This window comes from Dromiciops gliroides, chromosome 3 (assembly GCF_019393635.1).
Source record: "Dromiciops gliroides isolate mDroGli1 chromosome 3, mDroGli1.pri, whole genome shotgun sequence".
Taxonomy (NCBI): domain Eukaryota; kingdom Metazoa; phylum Chordata; class Mammalia; order Microbiotheria; family Microbiotheriidae; genus Dromiciops; species Dromiciops gliroides.
This window is the reverse complement of record NC_057863.1, coordinates 323619127-323637468: the sequence shown is the minus strand read 5'-3', so window position 1 is coordinate 323637468 and position 18342 is coordinate 323619127. Positions and strand designations below refer to the sequence as shown.

Below are 18342 nucleotides of genomic sequence, written 5' to 3'. Positions count from 1 at the left end.
GTCAGCTTCGATCCACAAGTAATGGTATTTCTATAATGTAGAACAAAACAATAATCTACTTCTGGGCGGTAAAAGTGCCCCAGTGAATCCCAGTTGATCTGCCAACACTCACTGCTGCGCTTGAGTTGGTTGACAGGTGTGCCCTGAAATTTTAGGTAAACATAGCTGCTGCACAGAAGCACAAGCCATTCATTGCCTGTTGGTTGAGGCTGAAAGGGGAGAGAACAAACCTTCTCACCTTCTACAAATAGTTGCTCTCTTCACAACAGTCACAATAGTTCAAGGAGAAGGTCATATGAGAAAGGAATTGTGCAGGCTATAGTTAACTGCTCTCTTTGAGTCAACCAGTACCACTGGTTGAGAGACATTAGTCACTGTACTTTGCACATAAAATAAGCCAAAAATGCTAGCAGAACATGCTACTTTCCAGGGTACTACTTTACTTATATCCTTACTTGGACTCATTTAATGATTGGTACCTTCACTGGTAGACATTTGGTTTCTTTTAAAGGGAAAGACAATTGAGTTTAGACCTGTGATTTTGACCATTTATAGAACTTCAGGTAAGGCAAATCCCTCCAATGATACAGATTGGCAACTCCTCTGTCCATTATATGTCCTTGAATTTATAGTCTTAAAATTTTGCCTGAGGTACTGATAGGTTAAGGGAGTTGCCCATGATCACACAACAGCAAGCATCAAAGATAAAACTTGAACCCACCCACATCTTCCTGATTCCAAGGAAAGCCTCTATCCATTATACCACACTGCCTCTTATTTACATAGTTACATAGCAGAAAGATTTTTCTATATTTATTTAAGTCTACGTCCATATTATATGAATCAGAACTGGGCATAATGATGTTTTGAGGAATATTTTAGTCATGCCTTGCTACATGCTTCCAATAGTGAAGTCTCCCTTAAAATTGCCTCCTGTGTAATCATTAGTTAAGCACTGTGGACTACTCAGAGAGAATGTTTGCAGTCCTTTGAAAGAGGAATGATTGTAATTTATTTTCTCTGCTTCCTGTTTTTCTTTTTCCTTTCTTCTCTTTTCTTTTCTCATCATCTGTTTATAATCTTCCTGGTCATGTATTTGAGAAACCAATAACCTTTCCCACTTCAAAAGGAAGCATTAAGTTCTGTTCTCAAGGAACTGATTAGCTCTCTTGACAAAGAGTTATCACCATGCTAGATCCCAGAACAACTGAATTTTACTAAAACTATCTCAGTTACTTAATGTCACCAAATCGGGCATGGAAAAGGTGAGCATGGACTAGTTATATAGCCTTTCAACTAGTTTGGCTAGCAAAATAAATACATGGTTTTGTGTTTGCATCTACAATCCATCTTATGGCATACCATGTAGGTAAAACAGTAGGGAATTAAGAAGTCTTTATCACATGTGACTATGTGGTAGACTCACACTGTACTTTTTCATGAGCTACTCATTTCTATTCATTATCTTTCCCTTTGATTTTCTAAGAGTGAATACTGAAATAGTACTGCCTAAAGACATTTTATTTAGGATGAAGGGGATCAAGCAATATATAGATATTTGTATGAAAAACCTGCATGATTTCTTTCCTTCAATCTCTTTGATTTATTGGTCAGCCCCCTTCACTAATTTTACCTCACCCAAATGGGTATTTCCAATGGAAATAATATCTCCTTAATTTTTGAAGGTACTCTCTCCACTTGTTCTGTTGTTACACTTGGTTTGAGTCCTCTTAATGAGTGTCTTAGTGGACATCATGTCTGAAAGAATGCATTGCTCAAGAGAAAAAAGAAGTCCTAATAATAGAGAGTTTTCTCTCTGGAAGTAAAGAGCTCAGGTGAATGAGCAGTACAGAATCATGTAAAATAGAACTTAATAGTACTATTTTCGATTGCATCCTGGATACAAGAAATTTCTGTAATTACTATAGCCAAGAAGCTTTGAAGCATTATCTCTGGACAAGCGAAGGGGAAAAGGTTAGTGAGTACCTACAGAAATTAGGCCACACTTGTGAAAACTGTGATATATCCAGTGAAACTCATCCTCTGTCCTTCTGGTATGAGGTTTTGCTAGGGTAATGGAGTGTTATAGAGACTGTCTATTAGTGCTTATTGGGTCATCCGTCATTTCACACTGCTGAAAAAGAAGTGTGCTTATTCCTCATATTGTTAGCTAGCCCAGTTAGAAATATCAGTCATCATGCAACTCATGATTTATCCAATACATTCAAAAATATAAGCAAACTCAAGCCCTCCTGTCCCCTTTGCCTGCCCTCTGAGTCTCCTCCTTGTCTGGCTGACTGTGTACACTAAGGCTTTGAGAGTAGAGTGTGTGTGTGTGTGTGTGTGTGTGTGTGTGTGTGTGTGTGCGCGCGCGCGCGCGCGTCTGGGAGGTAGACAGATTCCCTACCTGGAAATGGCTTGCTATTATTAGACATTCAGTTACCAGGGGTTATGTAAGACAATTGAAGCTCTGTTTTTTAACAGAGACATGATTCATACTGCTTGTAGTAACAGTAACCACCTCCAAACGAGACAGAAACCAGACACAGACAAAGGCTGGAGAAATCGATGCCGGCTTAGTACAGCCATTCTCTTGATACCTTCTGCTTCTCAATCAGGGCACTTAGGTTATCAGAAGAAGAGGTTACTGCTAATTCTGAATCTCTTGTGTCTCCTGGGGTTGCTAGGTGGTTTCATGTGCATTTGTGGTTTTCATAGGAGAAAACTAGGCCTTGAGAAACTGGGATGTCTTATCACAGACAGCTTTCTCTACACTAATCCCCTGATTCTTTTTGGCACATTGGTCACACATGGGCTAGCCTATGACTGTCACTAGCATTTCTGCTCTGAACTCTCAGTGGCTCCTTCTGAGAGAAGTTGGAACTGAAATAAAATATTTGACTCAGCTACACAAATAACTTTCCTCCAGTGATGCTATATATCAGCATACTGGAAGAGGTGAAGTTGGAATGTGATTTGATTTTGTGCCAGTACTTTTTTTTAATAGCATCTCTAGAAACCTGAATGAAACTAGCATGGCTGTCAGTTCCCCCAAAGCCTGAGCAGTTTCATAATTCCCTCCAATGACTCCTGATGGAGGAAGTAAATACTAAGAAGTCATGGTCTATCCCTAGTAATACTCATATAGTAAATCTTTGGATCTAAATTTGATCATCTAGAATAGGGGTTGGCAAACTATGGCCTGCAGGCTGAAATTGATACACAGTTTTTACATAACCTGCAAACTAAGAATGGTTTTTACATTTTTAAATAGCAGTTTTATCATATTTTAAAATGTTTATATATATATATATATATATATTCAGCTCCCAGGCAGCATAGAAATAGACAACAGGCCAGATTTGGCTCTAAGGTTGTGTTTTGCTCACCCCTGATCTAGAATCACGAGGTCTTAGAGGTGACAGGTACCTTAGAGACCATCTATTCTACACCACACAGGTGAAGAAACTAAGAGATTAACTAGAGATATTAAGACCACACGGTGAGAAATGAAGGAAGGAAGGGAGTAAAGGAAAGGAAGGAAGAAAAAACCTACTATGTGCCAAACACTGTTAACCACTTTACAGATATCTCATCTGATCCTCCCAACAGCCCTAAGAAGTAGGTGCTGTTATGATCCTCATTTTACAGTTGAGGAAACTGAGGCAGACAAAGGTTAAATGTCTTTCCCAGCTAATAGGTCTTCCAGCTTCTGGGTTCAGTACTCTATCTACTGCAATGCCTAGTTGCTGAATTTAGACCCTGGTCTTCTAACTTCCAGGGCCCAGTAAGCTTTATCCATGATTTCTTACATAGTTTGCTTTATAACTGTTATGACTGGGTCTTGACAGTGACGGTCATCAATGTTCCAATAATGTCTGTTCGTCTTTGCTGCTAAAGAAGGAAAAAAAAACAGATGTAAGAATACAAAAAGGTTTTGAAGAAAGGTTCTCAGAACCATGAAATGGAGCATGTTGTCGATCTGTGGACTTGGAATCAAAAAGAACTGAGTTCAGTTTCTACACTTGGCAAATTCTCCTCCTGTGGGAAATAGAGTCACAAGTAAGTCACTTAACCTCTCTGAGCCACAGTTCCCTTGTCTGTAAAAATCAGAGGACTGGATTATATGGATTCAGAAGTCCCTTTTAGCTCTAAATTTGTGATCTTGTAAGCATTCAGAAAATAGCTGATAATCTTGTCTCAGTAGCCTTCACCCTTCAGTTTCACTCTCCCAAGATTTAAAAAGTACCAAAAGTCATCTCTAAGGCGTGCAGGTGGGCAACAAAAATGAACAAGCTAATAACATCCTAAAAGCCCAAGTTGAAAAAGGAATGGTTCTTTCTTTCTAATAATAACTATGACTATAATAAGCTGTTGTGAATAGTATTAAAGTCACAGAGAATTTTATATTCACAGCATACTTTGCTATTATCTTGCTTATTTTATGTCATAGCTATGCAAGCTGTATAACTGTATTAACATAGACATATAAAAACATTTTCATTTATAAATTAACTTTATAATGCTATCTTGTATTTATATAGTACTTTGTATCCAAGAAAGTATCAAAGTACTTTCTAGACCAGACTCAATGCAAATATTTCCTCTTCTCTTTAAACATGAAAGGCATTTATTGCTATACTTTTAGGGAGTAGAATATAGACTCTTCACTCCTGTATTGTTATTTCAGGAGAAAAATTCTCTTGACTGGGCATAAAAGCAATCCAATTTTTGGCCCCAGCTCTACCAGCACTATTACCAAGTTTAATGAACCCAGGCTTATTAGTGAACATTTCACTTAGCAGACTTAGTTCCCCTTAATATCTGCTTGTAGCACACTAACCTGATGTAACTAATTATATCTCCTCCTGTGATGTTGTGATGGAGAAGGTTAAGCAGGAAGAAATTGAGTTTTAGGGTTTCATATCGCATCCATTTATATCAATGGCAGGTCAAAGTTAATTTTATCTCTATCAACAAATAACCCTTGAATAATTGCTATGTACTAGGTGTTGTGCTGGGCACTGAGGAGAAAAGAAACATTTGCCCTCAAGAAGCTGATAATTTGGTAGGTGAGATAATACCTGTTCATAAAAGATAAATAACAATAAGTAGTGTGTGCTCAGTGACAGGAGTTCAGACAATACGTGAGATGGGAGTTCCAGGAAGGGGGATAATCATTAAAAACTCAGGCTGGACTTGAAAGGAAGGACTGAGATAAGTAAGGGGGAAGGGACATTGTATGAGAGAGTGTAATAGGAAAGATATAGCACTCATTGCTTCCACTTACCCTCTTCTCACACACTTCACAATCCTATGAAATCTGTCTTCCAAGTTTTTTGCTCAACTGGAATTGCTGTCTCCAGTGTTACTAACAATATCTTCTTTTTTTCTAACAATATCTTATTTGGAAAATCTATTAATATTTCCTCAGTCCTTATCCTTCTTTACTTCTCTGCTGCATTTGACACTTATCCACTCTTTCTTCACTGACACTCATGCACATGGACAGGGAGGGCTCTGAGGTTTTGTTTTTGTTTTTTGCTTTTTTGGCATTGCTCTCCTTTTCTTGATTCTCCTCCAATCTATCTTACCACTCCTTGGTCTCCTGCACTCTATCAAGCGTATCGCTACTCTTGACTCAGTGTATTCCAAGGCACTGTCTCAAAACACGTTCTCTCTCTCTCTCTCTCTCTCTCTCTCTCTCTCTCTCTCTCTCTCTCTCTCTCTCTCTCTCTCTCTCTCTCTCCCACTCCCTCTCCCTCTCCCTCTCCCTCTCTCCCTCTCCCTCTCCCTCTTTCCCTCTCCCTCTCTCCCTCTCTCCCTCTCTCCCTCCCTCCCTCTCCTTGCCTCCCTCTCTCTCCTTCCCTCCCTCACTCCCCCCTCTTCCTCTCCCCACCTCTCACCTTTGTTTCTCCTCAAATATACCCCATTTCCATCACTACCCTTCTAGTTATCTGAGTTTCCTGCTAAGGAGTCATTCCCAGATCTACTCAGTTTTGCTTCATATATTCATTACATTGTCCGGTCTTTTCATTTTCTACCTCTACAACATCTCTTGCATCTTCTCCCTTCTCTTCATTTACACAGCTACTACTTTAATTTAGGCCCTTATGACCTCTACATGGACTGTTACAATAGATTCCTAATTGGTTTTCCTGCCTGCAATGGGAAGAGACTTTGGTTCATCTATGAACCTTGAACCTCATTCTCTCTCCAATCCAGGCCATTCTCCACATGGGCACCAAGGTGATTTTCCTAAAGTACAGATATGATCATGTCATTTTACTTCTAGGATGAAATATAAACTTCTGATATTTAAAGCCTTTCACATCCTAGCCTCAACCTACCTGTCCAACTTTGTGTACACCTTTCCTCTTCATACACATTAATACTTCATCACCTCATGCTATAACAGGTAGCCTGCTGATAGCTCTCCCTACCTAGAGTTTCTCCCCATTTACATCCATCTTGATTGATCTTGATTGGAAGATTAGGAAGATCTTGATTGATTTTCCTAAAGCACAACTCTGACTGCATTCTCCTCCTATTCGTTCAACTCCAGTGATTCCTCTTGCCTTAAGAATCAAATATAAAAGACCTCTGTTTGGTTTTTAAAGACCTCCATAACGACTATGATACATCCTTGCTATTCCTCTCACCAGACTCTCCGTCTCCCAGCTCCAGGCACTTTCACTTGCTGTCCCACATGCCCAGAAATCTCTCCCTCCTCATCCCTGGCTCCTGCCTTTCCTGGCTTCTTTAAAGTCTTAACTAAAGTCTCACCTTCTGCAAGAAGCCTTTCTCAGAATCCCTTAGTGCTAGTGCCTTCCCTCCTGATATTATCTCCAATTTATAATGTCTGTAGCTTGTTTGTAAATAGTTATTTGCATGTTGCGCCGCCCCCCCCGCCATTGAACTATAAGGTCCTTGAGATCCAGAACTGTCTTTCGTCTTTCTTTGTATCTTTGATGCCTAGCAATTACTCAACACATAGTAGGTTTTTAATAAATGCTGTTTGAATGATTTATAGTGAGGAAAATGAGCAGGTTACGTAAGAGTGAAAGTGTGTAGAAAATTGCAGGTTGTGATTAGAAAGGGCATGACCTTAAAGGTCTTAAAGCAATTAAGCCCAAATGTGGCAGTGCCAGTTGGGTGTCTGAAGTAGAGTGGATATAAATAAAGGCCATTGGAAGAGAGGAGGACAAAGAATTGTGAGGTATGATGATCAAATGGATTATTACTATAGATGCTGAATGAAGGAACTGTGTCTTACACAACTTCATTGACCTCATAGCACCTAGCACAGCTAAAAAAAAGATGTGTTGAGGTCAGTAAGTGACAGAGGCAAGATTCAAACCCAGATCTCCTGACCTCAAATTCCATGGTTTTTCACAGTGTACCAGGAGGGGTCTACATCATTAGGAGAAAAGCTATATCCTTCAGAAACTGAGCCTATGTTAGAACTAGTACTGTAGAATTATGGAACATCAGGACTTATGGAAAAATTCTTAGACAAAAACAACTAGAATAAGCAAAACGTTGTGGAAGAGATGTTTAACTACCTAAAGCACTTTTAAACACCATAGAATCAATGGAACCCAAAAGCTTACTTGATATTAAAAAATGACCTTGTTTCCAAAAAAACAAAAATTGACTTTATCAATACTTGATAAATTTAAGAATTCTAATACATGTACTAATAGTAGCAGAGGTTTGTGCATTATCAAAATGGAATAAAATTAACAGATTTAACTTAACAAACACTGGGAATATCATTCACCCTTCTGTTTGTAGGACCTTTCTGATGGTACCCTAGACACCAGATGCTTATGTGAGTATGAACCAGCTAGCTAACTAAAACCTAAAAAGTTTTTTTTTAATTCCTAGTGGAGATAGAGAGTTGAAGAAAAGGCTCCTGAATAGTGTAGCAGGAATGTGAGAACCACAAGATGGTGTTTGTGTTTATATCACAGTGTAATGAAGGTGTTGTTATAATGGATCAGAAAGTTGGAATTTCTTAAATAAATGTATAAATTAACTTAAGGTAACCAATTAACATATTAAACGTCAAAAGATTCCATCTTTAGGGAAAATTAACTAGTTAACTTAAGATTGGTTCCCAGGGATGTACTTTTTTTCCTTGTTCATTGAGGAGCTGTTATCTTCAGATCATTTTCTTTTTTTCTTTTTCTCCCCTGTCCCAAATACCTTCATTAGGTTCTGTTGCACATGAAGAATTTTAGAGGTTGAAGGCACCTTAAAAATTATCTAGATCACTCCCCTCAATTTCAAGTTGGAGAAATTGAGACACAGAGAGTGGGGTTTCTGCTTTTACTCTGCCTTTTCTTTACCTCTTCCCTTTCCCTAAACACACCACTACCACCACCATCACCATCTTTTCTGTTAGATCTTTGAACCTCACTCTTGATCCCAAAATTTCTAGCTGGCAAAGGAAGAATCAGTGAGCTTTATTATGTAATATACCTCCATCACTGCTTCCCTATGGGCAGCTAGGTGGCACAGAGGAGAAATTGCTTGACCTAGCATCAGAAAGACCTGAGCTCAAATCCAGTCTCAGAGACTTAGTATCTATATGATTCTGGGCAAATCATTTAACTTCTGTTTACCTGCGTTTTCCTCAGTATAAAATGGGAATGATGATAATAAGAGCACCTACCTTCCAGGGTGGTTGTGAGGATCAAATGAGATAATAATTGTAAAATGCATAGCACAGTGCCTAGCACATGGTAGGTACTTAATAAATACTCATTTCCTTCTTTCTACCACCAAATTCACCACATTTTGGATAAGAGTAGAGAACTGGGGCAAATTTAAATTTGTTGGGAGTCCTTTCTACTAGTTGTTACTGTTCTGAGGCAATTAAGGTTAGTAAAGCTCATTTGAACTCCTCAGGGGAAAGGGGCTATTTGAATTTTTACCAGATAATTATTCTTAAAAATAACAATAATGTTAAAAATTGGAGCTTTACATGTTAGAGGCACTGTCATTCTAAATTTCCAGAGGGGGGGGAAACCTCCAAGGATCTGGATTTTTCTATTTTCCTACATTAATGTGATGTGTGCCAGAAACCCCTTTAATTCTCTCCCCTGACTGGGACCTTGATAATGTTATGTTTCACCCTGTTTGGACTTCTGACCAAGTTATTATGTTTAGATCATTCTTCCTGAAAACATCAATCAATAGATCATCATGTTTCAAAACTTTGTCATTTGTAGGAATATGTGTTATTTCTATTTAGAAGGGAGAAAGAATGTTTCCCCTAAGAATCTGCCTCTCAGTAATTTCCACATTTCTTGAACATGGCAAAAACCATTTTCGTTTCCTGGGGTGAAAACAAGTTAAAATTAAAACCCAGGTTCAAAAACTTCAAATCAACTAGTTTTTTCCCCTCTCTCTGTCATTCAATGATTTGCCAAGTATTGTTGTTTCTATTGCTACTATACTGGCCCTCCTTTCCACTCCCACAGCTATTATCCTAGTTCACACCCTCATTACTTCTCTATATTCTTATAAAAAACCTCCTAAGGGTCTCCCTTCAGTCTCTCCAATTTAACCTTTAAAAAAAAAAAACCTGCTGTCAAAATAAACTGGGCCAAAAAGTGTTGTTTTTTAAATCTCTGTATCCTGAGTACCTTCCATAGTCCTTTTCACATTTTCTAACATTCAAATGGACATATAACTTCATCATGGTAGTTGCTCCCTCTAATAATGCAAATCACAACCCATCCATTTATCTTTGTCTTCCCATGCTAGCCAAGGGTGGCCAGCCAGCATTCTGGGGTCCTTCTTCTATTTCTCTAGTAATTGTAAGGATACCAGGGAAAGGTGCAGCCTATACACCAGTTATCCCTTGGACTTATCATGTGATCAGACCATCCTTTCCCCCCCCCTCATACATTCAATAATCTCCTTTATAGTGTTTCCTAAATTCTTGTTTATGGTGTGTTTCAGATGACTCACACCCATCTTTCCATTGCCCTATGGGTGATCCTTAATTTTAATTTTTTTGAGACTATAGTGCTCCATGATTGATTACCAGAAGAATATTAGCATTAAAAAAGAGGATTCTTTATTTCAGTGAGAAGCTTGACATGTTAACAAAAAACTTTATACTTTCCCAAAGGCAATCCAGACTGCCCTCCTCCTTCTGTCCAGTTCTGGGCTGAACTCATACATTTATGTTGTCTGTACAAGGGGTATGTTTGGGCTGTGTGTATGTGTATGTGTGTGTGTGTGTGTGTGTGTGTGTGTGTACACACACTGGTAGACAAGCTGTACATTCAATTGCATATCATAGTCTGAACAATAGACATTCCTTATCCACTTTTTTTTCTCCTGGCCAGATAGGCCAAATCAAATGCCCTACAGTGTTTCAGGGCTTGATACAGACAGCACAAAGTCATTTGCAAACAGGAGCATCTGGCAGACCTCACCATCTATAGGGCATTCCTCCTTGGCATAACTCTACACTGGATCACCCCCATCACAGTGGTGAATGCTTTTGGCAAACATACATCTCTCTGTTTTATGCCTCATTGATATTAATCATCAGAGGGTTATTAAACAATATGAACTCTGCATTACAAAGAATCTTGTGTAATTTTGACATATGCATAAGAAACATCTTTTTGGAAGATGGCCTTTAAAGCATTGTTTTGCTCTCCCAAATCCCATTTTCTTTTTTAAAATAGTCAATAAACAATAAGCCCAGTAGGATTTTCTGCCTTCTACATCTTTCAGTGAATTGTTTGGTGGGAAAAGTGTGATGTACTATGGAATATTATCTATGAAAGCCTCCCTTCCCCGTTTTGATACCCTCATCAAAGATGTCCTTGATGTATGGGTAGGTCATAAACATTTTATATAGACAGGAAAGTAGGCATTTGGGTCAGTAGATAGTGATGGTCTCTCAGCCACTTTTTTGGTTGATAATAAAGTCCCATAATAATATTAAAGTCCCTTCCCATGCCTTTGATATCTCCCCTTCCTTCAGATACCTTGTGAATTGATCACTAAATGAATTCAAAATTATGTTGCCTACAGTATAGATATCCTCTGCATATACATGGCCTAGTCTACTTTTCCCATCATTATTTTCTATTTATTTGTTTATTTTTATTTTTATTTTTTGCAGGGCAGTGAGGGTTAAGTGACTTGCCCTGGGTCACACAGCTAGTAAGTGTAAAGTGCTTGAGGCCAGATTTGAACTCAGGTCCTCCTGAATCCATGGCCAGTGCTTTATCCACCCATCATTATTTTCTTCAGTGTCATTTCCACTTCCTCTATAAGCATATCTAAGACTGTAATGTCAGAGTCCAATTGTAGTGGCTTCACTGTCCTTGATGAGGGTAAAAAGAGCTTAATGAAAAATGTATATCTTTTATTTGTTTATTGTCTTCCTTTCAGTTTAATTCTTAAATGCCCTCCAAATGATTTTGATTAGTTGGTCTCTAAGCTTTCTTTAAAATGGTTCTTCCCTCCATTTGTTCCTTTCTGTCTTATGAGGAAATATTTTTATAATTAATTGCCCTCCCTCGTTTTCCATAAGATTTTACAAACACGTTTATATTCTATACCTGTGCAACCATTGGTTCCCCAGTCTCTCCATTTGGCAAATTAACTGTTTTGACTAAGAAATTGATAGGCTTATATTTATGCTGTTTAATCCACAATGGTTAAACTTCTATATGAAATGATGGTAATTGGTGAGCATCATCCTTTCCTCCATATAGTTCCCATTTTTCTGCAACGATAATTTGCTAATAAAATGCAGTTGGAGTGGTTTTAATTGTATATCATGTCTTTTTTCTCATTTTTATTCTTCTATATTTGCATTAATTTTTATCTTTGCCCTAACAAGTCATGAAAAATCACTGAGTCACTTCCTGTTTGTTAAAATATATTCAGTTTGTTTTTATTTTTTGATGATGTCAGTCAAAAAGCACTTATTAAGCACTTATTATATGGCAAGTACTATGCTAATCACTGGGAATGCAAAGGTTAAAACAGTTCTTACACTCTCCTCTCTGTGTCTAATACCTTCCAGTTCTTTCCTCAGAGTATCTATAATGTACAGGGCCAAGGCTCTTTATTGTCTATAAGTATTTTGAATCCTATTTTTTACTCATAAATCACATTTTCCAACATATTTTTCATTGGCCTTGCCTATTTCCACCATTGAAGTCAGTGAGTATCAAAATATATGTTAATTTAATTTGGAAGGTTTTACAGAGTTCTTCCTATAATTTCCTTACTTTTTCATCCTCTCCAAGAGAAACTGCATTTATTTTCAGGGTGGCATTTTTTGTAATCACTTATCATGAGCAGTGCAATAAAAACCAAAAGTCACATGAAGTACTGTTTCCCATTGCCTTTGGATACAAAATAAAACTAACTCTAGTAACTCCTTTCTTTACCTCTCCAAGGAGAACCTGTGAACCATCTTTCCATTTACCTACAACTTCCTTCTGTCTTCTAGTTTTGGTGAGAATGTCAAGATTGATAAAATTCAGTTCTTCTGGTAATAGGCCCTTTCATTAATAACTAGACAAAAGCTATCATTAAAATACTAGCAGTTGGAGCAACTAGGTGGTACAGTGGATAAAGCACCGGCCCTGGATTCAGGAGGACCTGAGTTTAAATCTGACCTCAGACACTTGACACTAGCTGTGTGACCCAGGGCAAGTCACTTAACCCTCATTGCCCTGCCAAAAAAAAAGAATACTAGCAGCTACATCAGATGTTGATATTTAAAGCATTCTACCCCCTTCTCTGCCAGTCTGTCCCTGTCACTGCAGGTCTGGAAGGGGACTGACAACAAGGGGCCTGAGATATAGTCTCAGGCTCTCCTGGGCAACCACATATTCTCACTACCATGAATTTACAGCCACCATGGCCACTTGCAATCAGCAAGGCAAACAGGAAGAAAATGCTCCTGCAACGCTTGCTGGAATTAAAAGGGAGAGATGCATTCCAAAACAGGTAGAACCCCAAAGACAATGAGATGTAGTAATCTTTCTGTAGCTCTTAGAGTCTATTGAAAGGGGCAACTTTTCCTTTTTCATTTGCCAATTATACTTTTCCTACCACTCTCACAAGGACCAAAGGGAGCAGTCAGGAGCCACTTTGTTGTACATGGGGCCAGAGGTTGTGGCCCACAAGAAGGGAACAGGGTGCATGCTTAGTCCCTTGGGAAGTGTAACAGACCAAGATATCATAGCAGGGCACTCCTGGTTACCCCAGTTATACATGGTCTATGGGTTACTTCACTTTTCTGCTTTCTGTAGACCTCTCAGATGATCATAGATTTCCATGATGAAATAAGCTTTAGGAGAAATGACCTATAATATGTACTGCCTCCAGCATCATCAAGAATCTTACCAGCCGTGTTCCAATAGCAGATACCTTATTACTGCTGATGATGTAAGAGACAGAGAAAAAAACAGCTGGATTTCCAGATTCCAGGGAGAATCTGTGGTGCTGGCAGCCAGAAAAAATTATCTTTTGACTTACAAACTGAGCACATTGGATATGGAAGTCACTGAAAGAGAATAAATAAGAAACCCCATGAAGTCATTACAACAGAGTCACTTTTCAGAGTGTAACCGTACTTTAAGCAATAAAACATGACAGACCATGCAGTAGTTCTGATTAATACACACCTCAGGTGTGTACTAAGGCTGAGGCAGGAAGGGAAATATGGGACTGAGAAGAGGTAGGTCACCATTTGCACAAGGGGAAAAGAAGATCATAGCCGCAGGAAGCAGGGTTGAGAGAGAGAATGACTTGATTAAAAGATGGGAAGGCCATCATTCAGTGTAATTATAAAATGTACGATTTAAATTGAATCTTAGATATTTTAAAATCTACATTTATTTAATTATGCAGCAGATTTATATGCTTCCTTTTGGTTTTCATCTGAATATATTAGACATATCGATCGATAATTTTCTTTATTAATGTAGTTGCTAGAAGAAAAAAGAAAGAAGTTCTGACTTTATGATGCACTGTTGATAGCCTGTCAAGACATGTGACAGGATTATCAAGAACAATGAAGGACTCTTGAATCTAGTTTGCTTATTTGTGTAGTTGCAGGAATATTGCTGGGTTGTTTGTTTTTTTTTTTTAATTCATCATGTGAATAGCAAAGTTCTACCCACAAAGCCTTGAGTCTTCTATTAATAGTTCTAGGTCTTCTTTTCTGGTGACTCATGGTGCTCACCTGGGAATGGTAAATGAAGTCTTTTAGTACAGAACCCTCGTTCCTCCAGAAAGATTGATTTTTCTTGATTGGTGAATACTTTATTTCAAGGGACTGTTTTACTCTCCTTTCATGGACGTTCAGAGGCAGGGGAACAGTTTCACTGGGCATCTCTTCTTTAAGGTTGTTAGGGGAAGAAGATTAGTCTAGGGAGAAGGGGAAAGCTGGAATTCATTCTGAGTTGTTACCTGATTTTTTTTCAAGGCAATTGGTAACATGCGAATGTATGAAAGCTCAGAGAAGGAATAAGAGTTGAATGGTAAGAGAGATAATGATGATGAGTTAACCAGATTGCAAACAACTTTCCTAAGCTGGAAAAGCTGTATATGGAATAATTTTCATTTTTAAAGAGTTTTGCCACAGATCTGTCTAATAGAAGTTTCTCAGAGGCTCTGGGCCTTCTTTAAGAGAAAACTTCATTGAGGATTGTAGTCCTGGGCCAGCAGCTTCTCAAAGGCTTGAGAAATTCCTTGATTCTGATTCAGTCATCTTCCCAAATGTATTGAGGTCTTAATACAATCTTCATTTTTATTTTAAAATCACTAGTTGTGTTAGTGCTAGAAATTTGTAAATCAGAGTTTACTTGTCCATGCCCAAAACTTTTTTATTTATTTTTAATTATCAATCAATAAATATTTATTAAGTGCCTACTACAATCAATTCATTTTGCTTAAGATTATGGCTGTTTTATTTATTATTTGGGAGAGAGACATGAAATAAGTCCCTGGTCTCTTCTTAGATAACCTATCTTTCCTTTCAGCCATTGAACCATACCCTCTCTCCAGTCTGATTGGTCTGATTTGTTCATTATAGAGAAGTACCTTCAAGAGATGAACAGTTTATTCGTGGATATTTGAAGATTACTGAGATCTCTCAGATCTTAGTAAGTAGTAGGTTTGCTACTATTTTCACTCTTCACTTATCTAATATATTGGCCTGGAGACCAATTATTATTATAGTGACAAGATGTTAATGACTTCTCATGCCATATGGATGGTTTGAAAAGAAAATTTGAAAATGAAATTTGAAAGACATGATTCCCCATTTTATCATTTTCTCCCCCTCCTCAGTGTTCAATAATATAAAAAGCAGACAATAAGCCTCCTAACCATATCCTTATTATCTTTTTCCCAGTACAGATGCAGCCGCTTTCTATTCCCTGCCCCAATGAACATCTGCACTAGGCCCCAGCCTTGGAGTGATTTACCTGAAGAGTAACGCCATTTATCTGAAAACTACTGTGAGTACCTTCTGCCTTATGTGAAAGGCTTTTTGATTCATTGTATTTTTAAAAAAGGAAACAGCTATTGCAGTTGCAAATACAGGTAAAATTTCAGATTGCTATTTACCTGGGGTATAATTTTTGTTTAAAGGCAACTGAAATTGGGCCCCCAGTTTTGCACAGTTTTGTTGTTATTATTGTTTCTAGGCCCTGTGAGTTGTGTTTTGTGTGGTTGCACACCCTTCGACTCTGATATCTGTTCCTTACAAGGCAAAGAGGTTGGAACTCTGAATACCTCATATGTTTAGGGGCTCCTTTGCTTGGTAACCTTGACTCACCCTGTGACTGTGGCTGCTCTTGCCAGATGTTTGCTTCGTGACCTAGCTCTGGGGCACTCTGTTCAGATCTCAAAGCATCTTGCCATTTCACACTGTATGTCCTAGTCAAATATGTGTGCCTTGCCTTGTGTTTAACATGATTATCTGAGTGGGATCTTCATGCCCTATGCTCGACCTAAACAATTCTTCTGTTTGGAGACTCTTTGGGGTTCTGTGCTACTCAGGCCAGATCTCTGTGCATTCAAATTCAGGGTTCAGCCAAACAGTGAACATTTATTAAGCTCCTTCTTTGTGCTAGGCACTGTGCTAGGTGATGGAGATATAAAGAAAAAAAAGTCAAATAATCTCCTACTCTCAGGGAGTTTACATTCCATTAGAGGAGACAATATGCAGGTATATACATATGATATGTATATATGTGCATGTAATAAATACAAGGTAGTTAACTACATGGTATTTTGGAGGGAGGACACTAGTAACTGAGAAAATCAGGAAGGGCTTTATGTAGAAGCTGGTGCTTGGGCAGCATCTTGAAGGAAATCAGATATTTCATGAAGTAGAGATAAGGAGGAATTACCTTGTAGGCATGGAATGGGGAATGGCCAGTAGAAAGACATAGAGATGGGAGAAGTGTCATCTGGAAGAAAGAGAGGAGGCCAGTTTGATCATGGAAAGGGGAATAATGGATGATGAGACTGTAAAGATACATTGGTATGAGGATGTGAAGAGTTTTAAAAACCAGACAAAGGATTTTATATTTAATCATAGACACAATGGGGAACCACTAGAGTATATTTAGTAGAAGAGTAAACATGGTCATATCTAGAGTAGAAGATGGATTGGAGAGACAAGCTGTCCTTGCCAGATAGATAGATTATAGATACACACACATATATACATGACATACATATATATTTTGTAATACCTCAGTTTAATCATTTTAGATCTCTCCCTTCTCTGTTGCTTATATAGGAGGAATGATGATATTAGAGAGGAGATGAATGCTATACCTACAGAAAAAATGCCTCTGAAAGATTGATATAAAGTATTCATTAAATATTGCTAAAAATAGCAGATGAATATCTGATTTTTTTACTAGAAAAGCCAGAAGCTTGAATTATTTAAAAGCTAGGCATGCAGACTAACATAATTAGCAATTTCAGAAAAACCCAGTTGTTGTCATTTTAAAATTTTTACTATATGGTATGAGGCAGGTAGCATTCTACATAATTTTCTCTTCCCGTAACTGAAGACTCTTTGGAATACAAACTCAAGGGGGATGAGCAATCCATTTTGTATCTTTAACACTACACATATCACCTGAGAAATAGTCTTTGCTAACTGAGGAATGGATGGGCCTCTGATACTCAGTTTAGGCATATCATAAGTTCCTAAAGGAGAGCAGAAATACCCAAACTCTTCTCTTGTTATAATTCCTTAACATACTGATGATTTTAAAGGATTGAAAACTAAAAAGATGGCAGAAGATCAGAGATGGGATTTCTGCATGCCATTCCCAGGTAGCTTTTTAGTAAAATGCCTCATTTTGTTCCTAAGGGTATAAAGAGATAAGATTACTTGATTAGTTCCCAGAAAAGGGATGCTTTTTTCTGGGTTTCCTATGTGGCATGACTAAGCTTCTACAAGTGATACAGTTGCATTAGAACAGTTTGAGGGGTTTAGGAGGCACAGGGAGGGACGGGCATCTCATGAGTTCTAACTCCACCTGCTAATAAAAATCCTTGTCTGTACTATCAATTAGTCATTTATTCCACATATATTAAAACTCTACTGCACCAGGCACTGTGCTAAGCCCAAGGGATACAAAAAGAGGCCCCTGTCACCAAGGAACTTTCAATCTAATGGAAAAGACAACATAGAAACAAATATATACAAAGCAAACTATATATGAGATTGATAAGAAAAAATTAACAGAGAGAAGGCAATAGAGTTAACTCCGAAGACAGGACTGTGGAAAAAAAAGATAGGACTGTGTCATAGTGTTCCTATTCCCCAAAGGATGCAGAGGTAGAACCCTACTATATTTAAGTAAATAGTTCTCACATGTTGTAACACATACAGTGGGTATTCTGTGGTTTTACCACTCCTGGAGAACAGAGTAGGTAGATGGATGATAAAGAGCTCTGATTCTGTTCTGTTTTGTTGTGACCTTCCAGAAAGAAGAAAATTAACTTATCTTTCAAAACTAATCCATAATTTTTAAGGACTGAGAGCATAAAACTCATATAGTCCGATACAACAAATATTTATTAAGCACCAACTGTATATAGAGTGTTCTATGGGGTTCCAGGGAAGATGACAAATAAGATTTAATTCCTTCCCCAGTGAGCTTACAGTGAAATAAGAAATCAACCCAGGTAACTCTAATAAATACAAAGTATTAATGCATGATATAAAAGTTTCAGTGTAAAGTGCTATGTGAGATCTGGAGGTCAGGCTATTTCCAGTGGGCAAAAAAAAAAATGTCATAAATGGAT

At 38.0% G+C, this 18342-nt stretch overlaps 1 protein-coding gene across 2 annotated transcripts in view; it reads left to right on the top strand.

Annotated features, from left to right (window-relative positions):
- The window catches only part of ZBTB20 (zinc finger and BTB domain containing 20), a 928525-nt gene that overhangs the window by 841201 nt on the left and 68982 nt on the right, over window positions 1-18342 (top strand). Inside the window, exon 10 of one of the 2 annotated variants that reach the window (XM_043993192.1) lies at window positions 15424-15524. The gene's annotated coding sequence lies outside the window, so the exon portion shown is untranslated. Of the gene's footprint in view, window positions 1-15418; window positions 15525-18342 lie in introns of both variants that reach the window. The other variant, XM_043993193.1, reaches the window with a different exon arrangement.